The following is an 18,963-nucleotide window of genomic DNA, read 5'->3' as shown; positions in this document are numbered from 1 at the left end:
TTCTATGGAGGGGCGAGACGAGACGACGCGTGGCGAGAATTGAAATCGCACTGGCCCTTGTCCACTAGAAATCGCGAGCCCGCGCGTGCTCGCTGCTCGCGTTTGGCATTAATAGCCACCGCGAACTGATCGCCGTTGACTGTAGGCTTCGTAGACCAGACAGATTATATTACATTAATGTTTATTCCAAGTTTAATCAAATTTAAGCATATCGTTTTAAAATGAAAGCGTAACTTTACTGTATGGGGCGGCGGAGTGTTCGTGTGACTTCTAAAGCTGACCTTTCCCATCGTGTATATAAAGAATGGCCAAACTTTGTTCAGAAGGGCTTCTTGGCCCTTTTGTGATTGTTCAGGATTCTAGAAACTTCGAATGCCATAAGTTTGTTCAAAGGCCATTGTATTTTATACTTTTTGTACTTGTTCTTGTTACGTACAGTCACGGACTTTGATTGCTGAGCTAGGGGTTTACTTTACATTGTCCATTTCATACCGTATAGACAACCAAATTAGCTAGTTGGTTGTCTATACGGTATGGACTCGAGTCTTTTGAGTCCTCTGCTTTAAGACTCGACTCAGTTTTTCAGACTCTTAAGACGAAACTCGAGTTCTTTTCAACTTATTAGAGACTCAAGTCTTTTGTAGAGACTTGAGTCCTTTTTGGGGAACTTGTAATTTTTTTACAAATAACTTCGAAATGCCTTGTCTTTATGTAAAATTCATGGATATACATAACATAAATCATACAATAACGCCAATTTCCTTTATTGTTGTTTAGGTAAAACCTTTAATATTGTTGACTGAGTTTTTATTCGGAGACTCGAGTTCTTTTAAGTTGCGCTCAAAAAAGACTCAATAACTCGGACTCGACTCGGGACTTAAAAGACTTGGAAGTTTTTTAAGCTCTGAGTCTCCTAAAAACAAGTCGAGTTTTCCAATTTAGACTCAAAAGACTCGAGTTCCTACCAACACTAAAATTAGCTTGAACCTTAAATGGATCAGCAATTAAAGTTTACTTTGTTTTCACATAGGTTGTATTAGTTAAAAAGTGTGCTAGCTTCCTGTTCTCATCTTATGGCTCCTCTATACGATGGACCATCAATGCCATCATACTGGCCCATTAGGATGGGCCAGCGTGTAGAGAAGGTAGTGGTGATGGCTGATTGCGCGGCGGGTGGCGATCGGATGGCCACTGTGTCGGTTTTTCGCCCGCACATCAATGGTGCACCAGCGATGGTGCGTACACATCTACATGTGGCCCATTCCATAGTGCGTGCTCTCAACCATCGCATGGCCATCTCGCTGGTCCAGCTGGGCCATCGTGTATAGGAACCGTTAGGAGCATTCCACTTGTGCCCCGTACGGACTCATTTCATTTCCTGTGTTGCGACTTCTTTTTCGGCGTTTAAAGCAGGCGATTATTTTTCTGCGCATATTTTTGACCATTAGTCACAGAAAAGGAAACTCTTGTACCTGCAAATCTTCAGAAAATTCACGTTTGTACGGGACAACGGTACAGTCAAGGTATTAGATATCGATACGGACAAAGTGACAAAAATATGTATACACTACCTTAATATATATATAGGCAATAAGGTCGTGTATACATATTTTTGGCACTTTGTCCGTATCGATAATTAATACCTAGACTGTACACTATTTTATGGAATGCTCCTTAGCTGTCCGCTTTCCGGGTTGCCTCCAAAAATTCCGGGCTCACTTTTTGACAACCTAATCATATGAATCGGGAAAGATTGGTTTTTAGAAGAGAGGTTTTTTAACCCAAAGGGGTGGGGACCGGTTTCCTGGAGATGTTTTTCTTCAAATCTTCAACGAAAAAGGTCCTTCCTTAAAAAAGGTCTTTAAGGAACCAGTTTATAATCCCCGACGTAAAAAGAGGTGTATTATATGTTTGACGCCAATGTCTGTGTGGCTGTGGTATCGTAGCTCTCAACCAGATGGACAGATTTCGATGCGGTTTTTTTTAAGTGAAAGCGAGTTTCCTTGCGGTAGTTCTTAGCTATGTTTGATAGAAATCGATCCAGCAGCTTGAAGAGTATCAGCTCTGCCAAAATGATGTGAGGCATTTTTGGCATAAAATGGATTATTGAGGCATATAACGTAGGTAGGTCTCGTACCACATGGAGGCGATCAGTTGAGGAGGCTGGCTCAACTGGACTCGGCTGGAAAGAGCTGGAAGTAGCCGCTCAGGATCGCGACAAATGGAGAATTCTGCGAGCCCTATGTCCCTAATGAGGTATAACAGGATTACATCATCATAACGTAGGTTTGTAAAATTTTGAAATTCCAAATGGGAAAATGCCGATGACAGGGTCGAGTGGAGAAAGCGAGGGGAAGCCTTTGCCCAGCAGTGGGACACTAGACTAACAAAAAAAAAGTTATCCTTCTAATAGGAATAGAGTATAGAGCCCTCAAAGGGCCTAAGTTCATTGGAATGTATTGGCATTTAGGACCTTTTGTAACATAACGGTTAGGTCTCTTGATTAAGACTCTTGATGAAACCTAGAATTCAATTGCGAAACGCGTAGATTGAAACGTTTTTAATTAAAATTGTGTAAGAACAAGTTTTAAATGTTATTTCCTGGGAATGACTGATTCTGTATGATTAATAACTTGTGAAGTAAGATAGGAAATGAATGATTTATTTTGCAATAGAAATCGATTCGTAATAACCAAGAAAAGTTGTCCCAAGATATTATTTAACATCGCCTCGCGCTCTAAAGTAGCAGTTTACCGCTTGAAACATAAATATCTATTTCTGGCCAGGGAGTTTTAAAGGTACCAAGGTAGCCATAGTTTTTTGTTTTCCATTAATTTCAAGAGTGCATTCTGCCTGTTTGCAGTGTAGGAGAATGTATTTTGTTGTTTCCTCTTCTTCCACGGTCTGTACATGGGGCTGTCAGTTTTACCCATATTGTGTAGGTGTTTATTTAGTGTGTTAAGTCCTGTAATTAACTTTATTAACTATTTTACGTAGTCGGTGTCTAGATGTTTTCTGTAGTATTTTGGTGAGCTTGTAGTTCATCTGGTCTTCATCACAATTTCAGTCTAGTCCAGAACCTATATTTCCGCTACCCAAAGGTTGTCTGGAAGAGATCGCTCTTTAGCGATAAGACCGCCTGTTGTCTGCCTCTATCACTAATCAATTGGTTTTCTTTAAGCTGTATCTTTTACTGAGGTGTGCCAATAAAGAGTATTCTATCTATCTATCTATCTATCTATCTATATTTAAACCTCGTATAACTTAATAGCCTTCTGAACGATCTTACAACTGTTTCTGGCAACTGTTCATCGGTGGAAGTCAGAATGACAGTCCAGCAAAACTTTTCAGTTACGAAACCGTCGGAAGGCAGGAGGCCAGTGTTGTGTACTGTACGCTCGTAAAAAGCTTTTTTAGAACTGTTTTGTTTAGCCAACGGTCTGACCCATATACTCGTACGTACCTATCAATATTGGATGGATATTGGTTTGGTTATTCCCGCTGTTGCTCTATTGTAGTGCAACACAGTGTGTATTTTTGATGCCGCAAACTTAAACTATAGACGTCGGTTTTGCTATAAAAACGATTGTTAAAGATTTTTTTTAAAGTAATAAATTCAAATAAAACGCGATCGATTCAGGGCAGTTTCAAACTATAGCGTTATATACGCGCCTATAAGCTCGTTTTTGGAAGCGCGTGTAGGCGCGTTTCGATTCACGCCAGCTGCCCGGACCCGCTCAAACGGTATTACTGGGCTAAGGGTCATAGGGTTGGGTAACGATCGGTAGTGAAGAGCTGGCCAACTACAGTTGCAAGGTCGTCCCCAAAACGACGACGATTGACGTCCCCACATCGGTGGGGAGCGACCCGCCACAGCCGTCATAGCCGAAAGGCGGACACGGCCTCTCATACCTCCCTTCAGGGAGGTATCGGACGACATAATCGGCGCATAACGCTGAAACGACCATTCACGCGCAGAAAAAATCGCTAGTCTGTAACCGCCCTAAGTGCTAAGGTTCAGAGGGCCTACCGCGAAACACGTTCGACGTGTTGCCTCCCTATCACACTTACTTACGAATTTACAAGTGCGACAGAGAGGCAACACCTCGAACGTGGTTCGCGTCAGGTCCTCTGTAAATAATCCGAGTATGGCGCCTGTCCGCTTTTCCGATATCAAATAGGTTCTAGATCCTAAATTCTGAGTTCTGTAGTTAAACCCGTTACCGTGTTTGTTGTAGAATATGATACAATTGACAATAGTCCATTCAAAATATTTTTTCTATGAATTGAAACCTGATGAAAAAATTAAAATTAAAACGCGATTGAGGTTCAGTACATACTTAATCCGAGTTCCGAGTATGGCGATTCGCGCCTGTCCGCGCCTTGCCTAATCAATTTTCTTTGAAATACGTTCTAGAATTCTGAGTTCTGTAGTCTATGGTTTATATTTTCCGATATATTTTAACGTGTTTGTCGCAGACGCAGAACATGGTAAAATGCTAAAATTTAAAACTTAATAAATAAATCAAAATGCAATTAAAACTCAATTTATTAAGTTAAGCGCTAAGGTGCAGTACATAATCCAAGTATGGCGCCTGTCCGCGCCTTGACCAATCAATTTTCTGCAGTCCGCTGCAGGCAGGCTCGCGCACTATAGAGTCGGCTTCATTATACTTCATTAGAGCTCGTTAAACCAGCTGATATATCTACTACATGCTACTATCTACTATTTTTGTTTCGGTTTAAATCAATTTACTGCTACTAGCTTGATTATAATTAGGTACTTAAAACTAGTTATACCATGCAGCCGATGTAAGTACAGTCAAGCGTTAAAATATCGATACAGATAAACAGGAAAAATATCTGTAGCTGTACCGTACAGAAATGTAGGCAATAAGGTCGTGTACACTTATTAAGGCACTTTGGTCCGTGTCGATATTTAAGACCTTGATATCTTAACCTTGACTATAAAGTATTTTTATTTTTTTGTAAAACAATTTTCTGTCGTCCTAGGAGACGAAGACTGTGGAGACAGCTTCATTGCATTTTATCAAAATGTCCATGGCAGTGGACAATATGAATTCAGACCGACTGACCACATTAAGGCCCGCTGTGCGTGCCCGGTATGGTATCATGTTTTTTTTTTTTTTTTTTTTAAGTTTTAACATAAACAAAGTAACGAGTTCGATCAATTTTAGCTTTTATTGCTCATTTTTAGAAGCAATTTTCATATTTTTAGCTTTTGTGTAAAAAATGTTACAATTTTTAAAGTGGGTTAGACCTATGTTCGTGATTTTTTTTATATGGAGTGAAAGTCAAAAAAATAGGGTTCGAAAAGATAAAGTTACTGGAGAACGGCCTTAAGATTGCAAAATAAATTTTTGGAAACCGTATTGTAGCTGGTCTAGTGGGTAGTGACCCTGTATATAAAGCCGATTAATATTATTGAGGTGTTGCGGGCCTTTGAGTGCCACGTCGACCAAACAGTGATCTATTGTGACGGCCCTTGAAAGTTCATTATTAATGCCCGTTGAATCCAGGAAGGTCCAGATTCTTTGGGCCGTAATTTGCTGTACCTCATAGGGTTGCACTTGCAATACATGCCGCCATAAGTAGGTAGATAATAAATAATACCAAATTAATTTTTCGTTAAGTTTTTGCAATGGTTACTTCTCACTTTAATATTTTACAATAAGGCTATTTATTATTTATACTAAGCCCCATAGTCCAGGCCATCAAAAAGGCGTTTTGAATTAAGTAACAATAAAAATAAGTTTGTTCACGGAATACTTATGGCATCACTTTGATCTTGTTTTAATTGGTATTAATTCTGAAAATTAGGCGAATTACAGAAAAGTTTATATTTTAGTCTTTAAATATGATAAGGAATACACTGTTAATCTTTCGGGTTCTTCGTGAGCACGTTGTACCATACTGATGTAAGAGTAGAATTCAATTTCCAGATGGCTTCAGCAATTATATACCTAGTTATTTTATCAAATCTTAAGAACCTTTTACAGATTCTTATATCTTGACACCGTCAAGCCAATGACCTGCAACGTCAGTGATAAAAGAAAACGCAAATATTATGTTTCGTTAAATATTTGTTATTCTTGAATTTCATGGTCGGGATGTATTGTATGGAGTTCTTCTTAATTTTTGAAATATTTAGCTCTGGTCTGTGAAGCTTGGTTTTGACAACTCGATGGCAAACCAACGCTCCTTCTCTCTCTGAAGGTATTGACTGACATTCTGATGACAGGTGCAAGAAAATGAAATCAAACTTCACTTGCATGTAAGAGCTTGCTCTTTGTATTGTGTGACTGGAGTAGCCTTTAAGTAACTTACCCCTCTGTAAAAAACCTCGCACACTTTGTAAAAAGTCGTATACAGACACAGACATTTCCATGTGTGACATGGTAACACAATCTTGGTGCCTCATATAAGTTCGTGTCAGATATTATTGAGTGCTAAGTCGCGCAAATTGCGTATATCCCAAAATGCATTTCCATACTTACTATGGCTGAGCGACCTGAAGTGGTTCTTAGCCTCGGATATGAGTGGGCTCCGAAACATGCTTACAATATCAAATTTGTACAGTCCGGATCAAATTTAGAGCATACAATAACTGGAGTAGCCTTTAAGTAACTTACCCCTCTGTGAAAAACCTTGCACAATTTGCAAAAAATCGTATACAGACACAGACTTTTCCACGTGTGATATGTTTGTGTGCGTCAAAATGAGAATGTGTTAATTTTTATTTAAATGTCCGTGTGTCTCTTCGTGTTTTGATTTGACACGTTTCGATTTTGCCAGTAGAGTGAAGTTGAGCCGAACAGCCATATCATTAAATCACTCTTTTTGTGGCACTTGTAACTTCCCTGTGTCTGCCTGAATTTTCAGTCATCCTTGTTCTCAAAGTTATTTATGCTTTATACTTACAGTTCATTACTATTGTTTTACTAAGTTATGTATTTTTATTATTCACTGACTCATCGATCATCAAAACAAACTACTACTTCCACTAACGGTAGAGTTAAAATTTAACACGGATTTAATTCTTAGTCCCCATTTATAAAGAAAATTATGAAAACGGAATCTAAGAATGTTCAACTCCTTAAAAACTTGCTTTTATTTTCTTTAAACGTAGCGAAGTTTTGACTTTACACTTGGTAAGTCAATGGCGTGTCTCTGGTTTAATTTTCTCTAAAATTATAGGGTTTGTTCCGGGCTGTCATTTGTAAAGTTATCCCAATTAATACGTACATATATAACACTATAGTTTGACCGCCTGTTATGCTTATTGATTAGGGAACCAGGGGAATGCAAAGTATTTTAGTTAGTATATAACTGCGTAGACTGTTGCTTGCCGCAGTGGAAAGTTAATTTTAGTGGCAAAGTGCCTGTACCGGCTTCGGAACCAGCAAGGTCACCTTGATCGGAAGCTTTGTTGGCGACCTTTTTGGTCACGTCTTAAGAAATAATACATTGAAACAGAGAATGGTTGTTTTAGTGGGGTCTGGCCTCATTTATAGATTATCGACTTTAGCTAAAACGCACACTGTGTTAACTTCACGACATTCGATTCCCTTTACGAAATGTGCCGATTTATGGCATTTTTACTACGGGGTCTTTTTTATCACCAGCATTGAATACTGCAGCGTAGAGTTGACACACACGAATAGAATGAAACATGGTACAGTGAATATATTGGAGCGGCCAAGTTGCTCACAAATATCTTAATACGCCTCTATTGTCAAGGCGCTAGAGTGCGTGTTCAGATATTTTTGGGCACCTCGGCAGCTCCGTTATATCTGATGGCGACTGTACGACTGGAACGAAATTAATGAAAATACGTCTCTAACCTACTGCTTTCAATTTATTTTTGTTTCTTCAGAACAAAACTTACTTAAATTTAGTTTCTTCAGGGGTCCGGTTCTTAAAATAAAATGATCATCGTGATCCGTTTTTCTACTCGAGTTTATTAAATAAGCAAATGTATAAGTAATGTACATCACAAAAAAGGCCGGCGGCCCGGATCCTGACCGCGGTACGCCATTTAGTGACCCCTGATTTATAAGACCGATTTAGTTAGGAGTGTTAGTACCTATAATTATATATATCTGATTTTCAAAATCAAATTAAGAAGTTAGTCCAAACTTTTTTTACTAAATAAAGAATTAAGCAATGTATGACTCGGTGTATAGTAAACTCACAATAACATCAAACTCATAGATAGAGCGATAGTGGATAAGATAGGAATCCGTTGTTTTTTCTATGATAGGTAGTTCAATTGATTGACAGTAGTTTATTGGACGTCGATTAAAATTGTTCGCTTGTAAAATGGGGAAAAATGAAGAAATAAAATCCGTAGATTTAGGTGAGTAGTTGAGTTTGACTTTAAGTATTAAGTATTAAAGTATTAAATTTTTTCATTATTCAGTTTAGATGTATTTGCTTTTTACACGACAAAATTCAGGTATGTTTTAGTAGGCATAGTTCGAAAGTTATGTGAAATTTTATTTCATAATAAATAATAATTTTATAATAATTTCTATATTGTAATGTGTGTTCTTTTTCTGTATTCCCTTTTCATTATGTGTGCACAATAAATAATCTATTATTATTATTATTTATTATAATTTCAGTTAAGGTTGGACGATGAAATAGCTAATGCTTTTGCCAATAAGGCACTGTATAAAACGTAATTAGGTTACTTACCCAAATGTTTCTATAATAATGAAAATATGTAGTAGTAAAAACGCCAAAACCATGTTTTAATCATTAAAAAAAGGAGCAGCGGCCAGTGTTAACATTTTATGGTTCTACTTCTCTGTCAAAAGATACATTGATTGAGTAAGATGCAATCTAAGACAATTTCGTGCTTCGGATTTGACAGGTGACAGTGACCGCAAAACATATGTCGCAGTACAGCCCCAATAGCGCCATTTGTGATGGATGACAAACTAAGAGGCACGTTTTTTTCATAGACTACCTCTCTATTACAATCCATTCTGTTTGTATCTGTACAATCGAAAAATGTTCTGACAATCAGAAGCCTACGCCACACTAACCTCGCCAAATAGTTTTAACAGCGGTGCAAATCAACTGTTGGTCACACTTTGGGCGCTCGTTATGCGAGGCGAACGTTTTCAATTTCAAATTAAGAACAAAGATTTTAAAACGCAAACTTTTTTTAAAGTGAACGCGAGTGATGTGACTGCGGTGTTGTGTATCGATTTTTTTTTCTCGGAAATCTATTTGTGTCGTGTTTTGCGGTTTTTTTATTGAGCTGTGCTGGTTTGTTATTTTCTTTGAGGTTTAATGGTTGAATTATTTGGATTTTTACAGGAAGAAGTGGTGTTATGAGGATCGATAGGCTTCTTATTTTTTGTGTTTTTAACCGATTAAAAAGAGAGGGTAATTTTTTTTACTGAATATACAGATTGTATTTTTTTAAGCTTCCTCTTCCCTGCGGAGTTGTTGGGTTGATATGAATTAAAAGATTATCATTTAGCCATAATATAATAGTACATTGTGCAACAAGGGGGGTAAGTGAAATTTTGGATACGAGGGTGGTAATTCCCGACAGCTGCAGGCTGGAGGGAATTAAATACCCGAGTTTGCAATATTCTTACCCCCGGAGTTCCACACAATGTTTTTCATCACACTTGTGAAGAAAAAACTTAATTTTAAGCGAAATAATTCTTAAATACGGTGAGATATCAAACATTCGTCCGCCATTTTGTATTTTCTTGACAGGTTAGGTATCGAAGGCACAGACCTATTCGGCATTCAGCCACGATTGGAAATTATGTAAAAATATTTTAAACGGCTGTTAAATTAATGGAATTAGATAATATTAAACATAAACAAAAATATAAAATTATAAACGTTATTATTTTAAAAGTAAACTTACATGGTTCGTATGAAGAGATGAGTGACAAAATTAAAAGAAAAAGCTATAACTCCCGTGGGAATATATAGGCCTTTGACCTTCAGTACACCTGCATGAAACAAGATCTTTTTCGAGCAAGTGTGATGAAAATAATATGAATTCCCGTTTCCATTGCTTTAATGTGTAGACCTACTTTTTGACTTTGCCAGTGTCAAAATCCGTGAAGGACTTAAAGCGTAACATACCATAGCTAATTTCTTCATACCGATTTGTTAGTATTATTAAACAAATACTGATGTGTCTAATTATCAGTATATGTATTAGTTAAGTAAGCCGCTTTTGTTAAGTTATCGACCTTGTAGTCTCCATCAGAGATATCGGAGCAGCCAAGGTGCCCAAAAATATCTGAACATGAACGTCTTGACAATAGCAGTGCAGATTTCGATTTTTCATTAATTCAGTAGCCTTACCACGAGCATGACAGTAACCTGACACTGACATATTCGCTAGCGAGTGCGTACTGCGTAACTTATTTTCTCGCATGTCACTCGTAGTGGCATATTAGTGCGAGCGAGATCTATAGAAATTATATATATGTCAGTGTCAAAGTCGTGGTAGCCGTACAGTTCCGACAAATATAACTTTTGCAAGTAAAATAAATGCTTAATGTTAAGATTCTTACAAATGTACAGTTACACTTATTAATCCAATTTTAAATTTGGGTATGATGCGGCTCAAAGAACCAACACATAGTCCCCACCATATTGATTTATAACGTTAAAGGAACAAATGTTTTCGTATATTATTTGCTATTCGATTGACGTCTAAAGATAGTTTATTTTTCAAGTAGGCATATTACAATGCGCTTATGATAAACGATTGCCATATCTACTACCTAAGTCCAGTGTAGAATATCTGGGAGAACGTATAAAACCTAGCTTCACTTTCCATCAGGTGTGACTAGAGCCAATCGCCGATCATTTAAAAAAAAAAAGCTAGATCGATTTTTCGCCCCCGAAACCCCCCAATGAGCAATTTTCTGTTTCCGAGATTTTCCGTATACAAAAAGCTCGTTTAAAGGTATAAGATTTACCGAAGTCAGTGTTACGACAATAATGATTCAATTAATATACAATACATTTCGGGCCGGTAATGCAGTTTGCATCTGACAGTTAGACAGTTGTTGCACGGACAGTGTATTAGCCCCTTTACTTTTTAAATAATCAGCCATTCGATTTTAAACTCTATTTGCTAGTTTTACTGAATAGTTCTTCCCTTGCGCTGTTGATTAGGTCTTAGCATATTAGGTATAATTGCATGATTAAATTGTGTTGGTTAATGTAATTGAGAATGCTGGCTGTTTGAGTCTAGTCTGACCGCGACCATGGTCCGTGTATGTTGCAATTGCAATACGTTCTACGTTCGAAAATCGGTTCAAATCGGTAAAAGCGGTTGAAAACCGTTGAAAGTATGAGTACTAATGTTTTCCTGGTGACTCCTGTGAAGTTTCGATGCATATTTTGAAATAGAAGACACATTCCATTAAGTGGTTATTCATTTCATTGACACAAAATTATTTTACAATTGGTATGAGAGTTCTCAAAATTGACTTCGAAACCGTGGGCAAAGTATCGCACTTGTCAAGGAATGGTTTTAGAAGTGGCTACATACAATCTTATACTCGGCCTCTGCCACTAGAGGACTTGGTATTTTTTAGGGTTCCGTATTTAGGGTTCAGCGGGATTGACGGGATTTTGCTCAGCACAGGGAGGATTGAAAAAGGAGAGGAGAGGTCTTTGCCCAGCAGACACACGGACTAATAAAAAAATACTTATGACATCTATTTCAGTTTACAGTCTCATGCATTTAATTGAAGTTCAATAGAAATTGCAAATAATGTAATCAAACTAATTTAATTTCATTGCTTCGTAATCTCGCACTTTTTGAGAACTTAAATAACCTTTACAATTACAATTTCTTAATGACAGACTTTAAATAACAATATTAAAGATTACAAAACATAACCATTTTTTTATTAATTGGAAAGGAAAATTAGAAAAATATCAAAATAGGTATTATTACGTATGGTAAAATTACGCTACAATTTACTGTCCTGTATTGGTTTCGCCAAATACGCCTCTCGCCTGAAATACGGGTCAACCCGTAAAATACGGGACATCTGGCCACCCTAATTAAACCTCACTTTAGGTCGTGCTTTATCCTAACGGTAAAACTTGCGATGGCTGACATCCACGATAAAGTATAAGCGACATATACAATATCAAATGGATAAATACAGAGCTAATAAGTATATAAGTATATCGTGGTATTTGTTACGTTTGCGCAGATGGAGGTTGACCTATAAACACGGCGGACGGTGTTATGCAACAACGCGTGGGAATTATTATATGATTCTATTTATCGATAGCTCGTGGTCATATATTATGCGATAGTGAAAATGAGTGCAGTCAGTTTTATCGTAATAAAATTAGACTGTTGTCATAGAGGGTTAAATATAAACTTTGTCGATGTTTGTCGCTTTTCAGCAGATAAGACCCGTCTGTTTTTTACCTCTTTTTGAGTTGCTGTATTATTTGTTATTTTGGTTATTTTTTGTATTGTGTGCAATAAAGAATATTTGTATTGAATTGTTATCAGGTGTTCGAATCTGAGGTTCTACCTGCTGCAAGATTTTAATATTTACCCTCTTTTGACCTTAAAAGCTTTTACACTGCCTGTTATTCTTATTCAAAAAGCTATACAGAGAGATTCAGAAATCATTATAATGTTTCGAAGAAACATCAATTTCGAATATTTAATCGCGTGGTTTCAGCTTGTCGTTCGATAAGTGGATAAATTTGGAATTATTCAGTATATCGTGCTCGCATTTGTTGTTTGAGCAACAGTAGGTTGACCTATTAATAAGCTGGACGGTGTTATTCAATACCGCACACGTCTGTGGTTTGGTTGAAATTCAGGAGTATTAATTGAAATATATTTAAAATTAGAATTAGAATTTTTAACTATAGGAACGCTTCTATAAATCAGGCACATTTATTAATCGGCAAATTATTGGAAGCGGATAGTAAGCAAGGTGGCTTATATTAGGTTATTTATTTTTGCATACAACAACCAACACTATCCAACCAACAGCCAACTAGTCAAGATTGTGCAGCTGTTACGACTACTCCTATTTTTTTCATTTCAATTGGAAACTTAAACCGATAGTTCTAAATTATTCGCCTCCTTGTCAGGCCCTTGTCAAGTCTAGTAAAAAAGTAGCTTAACTGAACATTTTATAAAGGAAATGAGCAATTTCCTTAACTACTTGATCGGGTTCGGGTCTACATGAAGCGCCGCCAATACGACCCTTACTGAACCTATTTTGGGGTTTATTTCATTTTAATTTACACATTTTTTGATATTTAAATATTAGTGCATCTTTTTTTAAATTCCTGATGCAAACAGAGAGGTGTTATATGTTGACGCCAATGTCTGTCTGTCTGTCTGTCTGTCTGTGGCATCTTAGCTCTCCAACGGATGGGCCGCTTTCGATTCAATGCGGTTTTTTACGTGTAAGTGAGTTTTTTTGCGGTGGTTCTTAGCTATGTTTCATAAAAATATATCAGTTTGAAGAGTATCAGCTCTTTTCCAAATAGATGTATGGGAATATTGGGATAAAATGAATTTAGTGCCAATTTTTTTAATTTAATATTTATATTTAACTTGCATTATTCTTTAGCTTGTTTAAGTCAAATATTGCAACCTTATTGAGTTTAGACTCAGAATCGCATCCATATCTAAAATTATAAAAGAAGAGAGAGAAAGAAATGGATGTCCTAAAAACGAGTACAGTCGGCAGTATTTATAATGAAATTTTTGTCAGAAAGTCTGTTATTTATGGACAATGCAATTAGTGAGCCGTGAACTGAATCAATTACCTTTGTATTGTAAAATAATAAACGTAGTTTTTCACATTCATGAATAATACATGTGTGTGCATTTATTCCTGTTTGCAGGCTGACCTATAAAAAGGCCAGGGAGAACTTGGGTGGAGGTTATTCAAAGTTGACCAATTGTTTATTTTTTTACATACTGTGAAGATGGATTACTTACTGGAAATTATCGGTGTGTCATTTCCTTTTTCATATAAAAAAATAATATCAATTAACTTTTTTAAGAATTGGCGATTAATAAATCATATTTTTTTTTATAAAAAGTATTTGCGATTGTCATTAATAATGACAATGCCTCGAAACCCTAGGCGTTTCGGTGCATTGCCATTATTAATAACAAGCTCGGTTTCCTAGTAGTTTCGAAACTCAAGGGAGTTGTTTTTTTTTTATTATAGAGGGATAGATCGTTTGATACACCACATATCTGTTTGGCCTAAAGGTTGACTGGTACTGGTATAGAGAATGCCTTGGCCAGACATAGTTTTTGTGGCAAAATAAAGTGATTGACAAAATCAAATATCGACATGTCTATTATCGATGTTACCTTAGCATTATAGATATTTTTAACATTGTATAAAAATATAGTTAACGCGAAATACACAACACGTTCCATATCTTCTTTGATACACCCATAGGTTGTTTTCTTATTTTTTGACACTGTATTCTACAGTTTACGTTTTTATTTTTAAATACTTACTATACTTATGTAATAAATAAATTATAGTCGGATTTGTCATTGATTTGCATTCTTGAAATTTCCCGGTAAATTACAGAAAGTAGAATTTATAACTTTTAATTATCAATCTATGACTGACTTATCGATTTTGTTATTTGTTGATGTCTTTGATTTTCTCCAGCACTCGTTTTTGTCACAAAAACTTCTATGTTTGGTTATGGCATTAAGTTCGCCTTTTGTACAATGTGTTTTAATGTGCCATAAAGATTAAAGAAATAAATATGTATGTGCATAGTTCAGGTTCAGGTACGGCAGCCCACTTATTACACTTTTTTGTCAAAATTTTCGTTTTTGATACAAGTTTTTGTTACTGACTGTACGTTCCTTTCAACAGCTAACTAATACTCACCGAGACAATTAAACAAACAAACAGTCAAACACAATTAGGTTGCGTTGTTTCATCACAGAATTCCTATGGTCACCTCCTATGTCCATCATCAGATCAGCTGGATGGTACCATAATATTGCATTGTCACCCGACTTACATATGTATGTGAAGTTTTAGATTAAACGAATAATTGCAATTCATACAATAAACTGTTCACCGCCGCAGACATTTTCAATACAAGCAGAGTAAGTTTCCAAATCAAATACTTGAAATTTTAGCTAAGACAATTTAATATCTTTATGCAATTTGTTTTATTGCCATCTAGTCGCTAGAGAGCGTTAGGTTTAGTTTAGTTTACTGTAGCATTACGTTAGTAATAGTTAGTTATTTATTTATTTATTTATTTAAAATTTGATTCAGGCAACAAGGCCCATATTACAAATACCTTACAGACTAACATACATATACATTTTATAAAATTACAACTAAACACTATTTAGGTGACAAAAAAGTATAAGAAGTATATATGTGACGTTATCTATGAAAAGGGACCTTATTGTCGATGGCGCTTCCGCCGTTATAAACGATGCTCCGATACAAATACAATCCTGCGCGACGCAGTGCGGTGTAAGCGCCATCGACAATAAGGTCCCTTTTCATAGATAATGCCAGATATATACTTCTTAGTGAGAGCGTTTTAGGAGTGCATTGTACTTGCTTCTGTTGTTTCTCCAATAAAGAAAATAAAAATAATGGGAAGTGGATCTAATTTAGCTTGCATGATTTAACCCGAACATACATACAAACGTTGCAAGTTACATAAATGCTTGTAAAAAGCGATGACTTTTCACAGACGCGACCTGCGTTAGTCTCATATGGCATATAGTATTAAGTAACACTTTTAGTGCCCCAGTACAAAATGAACCCACCTAGGGGGTTCATGGCGGTAAATGTATTAACTCACAGTGCCAATAGTATTTTATAGATGCGAGTAAAACCACAAGCTTGTAGGTATTTAGTTCGTCGTGAATGCAGTTCGCGTTGACCTGATAACGTGGACGGGGTTATGCAATAGCTGCATTATTTATGCCATTGATTTATCTGTCTAGAAGTAGACAAGTTCACTTGAACGTTAGTGATAAACTGTTAAGGCTATTTTAATTGTTATACATGTTGTCGGCTTTCATGTCGTTGTAATCGCCATCAGATATATCGGAGCGGCCGAGGTGGTCTCAAATATCTGAACAAAGGCTCTGTTATCAAGACGTTAAAGTGCATGTTTAGATATTATTTGCACCTTTGCACATGTTTAGTTATAATAAGAAAGCTTACTTATGTATATACCTAAGACAGTATTTTTTTGGCCACTCTTATGGGTTGTTTTTAGTTTTGAGGGTCTGGTCGCATGGCAGGAAAAAACTTTTTTATATATTTGCGGATTCAATATTATACTGAATGTTGATTAATCGAAATAGTAAAAGTAAATGAATGAATGAAAGTACCGGACGAGACAATTGTCAGTTTCTAAATTAGCATAGGCAGCTTAAAGATTTAGTCTAAAACTAAATTTTCTGGTGGCCTAGAAAAACTGCGTTCCTAGAAAAATTCAAATTTTCAATTTCGATTATAATAATGAGTTTTTTTAACTTAAATATTTACGAAATGATCTTCTCAATTTATATTTAGTGTGAAAGAAGAGTAGGAGTAATTTCCTCTTTGGGATGTAAGGTCAGGCAGTCGCTTTCATAAAAGTAGTGTTTGGGCAAATTCGTGGAATAATGTTGCCACAACCATGAGGCTTACCGCCAATAATGAAAAATCAAAGAACGTTATCTGTTTTTCTATGGCTCTTGCATATTGGAGCGATAGAGAGGTAGATAAAGAGATTTCAAATTTCGTTTTTCGCGGTAGTGTCTCGGACTCCGGGCTCCTTACGCACGCAACCGGAAAAATGAAAATCACTAGAATGAGGAGGAGTATTAGCTTAAGTTATAAATATGTAATATCCCTATAATCTGTCGCTGCTCCTACGATGTTTAGGATAAGCATTGCATAATTCCTTCCGTATTATCCAGACAGCGTTTTAACAACATACCACGTTTATAGGCGATTTAATCCATCTGTAGTTTGTTTTAGTTAGTAAACGGGTTAAATAACCGTGCTCTGGAGTTATGGGGGTAACCTCACAGGTATTTAGATTAGGATACCTACCTGACTCCTATGTTTGTCACTTGGTGCTTCTACTTTAGGAATACATAAAGCGAGTAAAGGTTGGAGACATGGTTTCCGAAGGCGTACTATCACTCTGAATCCGAGCAATAGGGGCACCTAATCTTTATTAAAAAATGCCATTTCTTGCTCATAATTTTTAGCGCCGATGCAGTGGGGTTCGTCTAGAGAAAAACAAATATTTTATTTATTCTAATAATTTTTACACATGTAGATTAAACAACTCAATTTGGGTCACATCGTACAGTAAAATTGCATGAGACTTTTATTGTAGAAGAATGGACTTTCAAAAAACGTCCACATCATATTGCTCTCTCCTACTGCACTTCTGCATGCATGGATTCGAAGCAAAACTGTCAGTACATTGGCAGTCATGCTTTTCCTAGTAATATAGCATTTTTCAAAATAATTTAAAAACCGGCCAAGAGCATGTCGGGCCACGCTCAGTGTAGGGTTCCGTAGTTACTCTTCCGTCACAATAAGCTAAACTGGAGCTTAAAGTATAGTAAATTGTTAACCAAGGGATGAAACGGTACCTTTCACCTGAGTTAAACAAATAGGCAAATTTGCATAATCAGTAACTAATTAAAATAAGTCTTTTTACTATGAAGGGAAAACTTTTTGCGATAACTCAAAAACAGCTAAACTGATCATATCCGCTATAGTTTTCATTTAATGTCTTTCTTAAACTCTACTTCCATGATTTGTTTCATATTTTTTGGACCTATGGTTCAAAAGTTAGAGGGGTGGGGGGGGACACATTTATTTTTTTCTTTCGGAGCGATTATCTCCGAATATATTCACTTTATCAAAAAGTGTTTCTTGAAAGCCCCTATTAGTTTTGAAAGACCTTTCCAACGATACCCCACACTCTAGGGTTGAAGCGAAAAAAAAAATTTACCCCCACTTTACGTGTAGGGGAGGTACCCTAAAAAAAAAAAAATTTTTAGATTTTATTGTACGACTTTGTCGGCTTTATTGATTTATATATCCATGCCAAATTTCAGCTTTCTAGCACTAACGACCACGGAGCAAAGCCTCGGACAGACAGACAGACAGACAGACAGACAGACAGACAGACAGACAGACAGACAGACGGACATGGCGAAACTATAAGGGTTCCGTTTTATGCCATTTGGCTACGGAACCCTAAAAAGAACATTGTTTTATTTTTCACTTCTTGCGTAGAAATGTTGTTATTGTAAAATATCTCTAAATGCACATTACATTATTACGTTTTTAAATCTAAAACATTATTTTTGTAGAAATGGGAGAATCTTAAAAAGTGCTTCGTCTATACGATGACATATGTATCGGGGCTCATACTTTTGCATCCATATTAATCCCGATTTCAGCGATTGCATAATGCCATTCGCTCTTTAAGCATTAACGTTTTAATGGCATACAGATTTAGTGGCAATGCCAACTGCAGTTGTGGCAGATTAGTTGGAACAGGACGTTCACTTATTGGTCGGGACTAATGTGGGCAGAACATAGAGGTAATATGAGAACTATTTATTAAATTATATAACGGGAAGTAATCGCGTATTAAGTTTTTAATGTACCTCCGTTGTTTCGAGGACGGCGTTGTCTCCATCGATCTCATCATCATGTGGAATCCAGTCATCAGTAAATGTAAGCGGAAATGAATATCGACAGTCGTAAAATCGAATATCGTTAGTGTTGTGTGTCGACAGAGTAACATCCCTAGTGCGCAAAACGTTCAAGTTTATAAACAAGACCAAGTGAGGGTAGTTCGACTAAACTCGCGCAGCTATGTTCGGTCAACTTTAGCCAGTCTTTCCCGAGACCACGG

At 36.6% G+C, this 18,963-nt stretch overlaps 1 protein-coding gene across 2 annotated transcripts in view; it reads left to right on the top strand.

Annotated features, from left to right (window-relative positions):
- Positions 1-18,963, top strand: part of LOC133531958 (adenosylhomocysteinase-like 1) — a 50,305-nt gene that overhangs the window by 8,219 nt on the left and 23,123 nt on the right. The window contains exon 1 of one of the 2 annotated variants that reach the window (XM_061870412.1): positions 10,001-11,366. The exons of the other annotated variant lie outside the window; for it this stretch is intronic. The gene's annotated coding sequence lies outside the window, so the exon portion shown is untranslated. Of the gene's footprint in view, positions 1-10,000; positions 11,367-18,963 lie in introns of those variants that run through there. 2 annotated transcript variants of the gene reach the window in all.

Source organism: Cydia pomonella, chromosome 26, assembly GCF_033807575.1.
Source record: "Cydia pomonella isolate Wapato2018A chromosome 26, ilCydPomo1, whole genome shotgun sequence".
Classification (NCBI taxonomy): Eukaryota; Metazoa; Arthropoda; class Insecta; order Lepidoptera; family Tortricidae; genus Cydia; species Cydia pomonella.
This window is presented reverse-complemented; position numbering and strand designations above follow the sequence as displayed.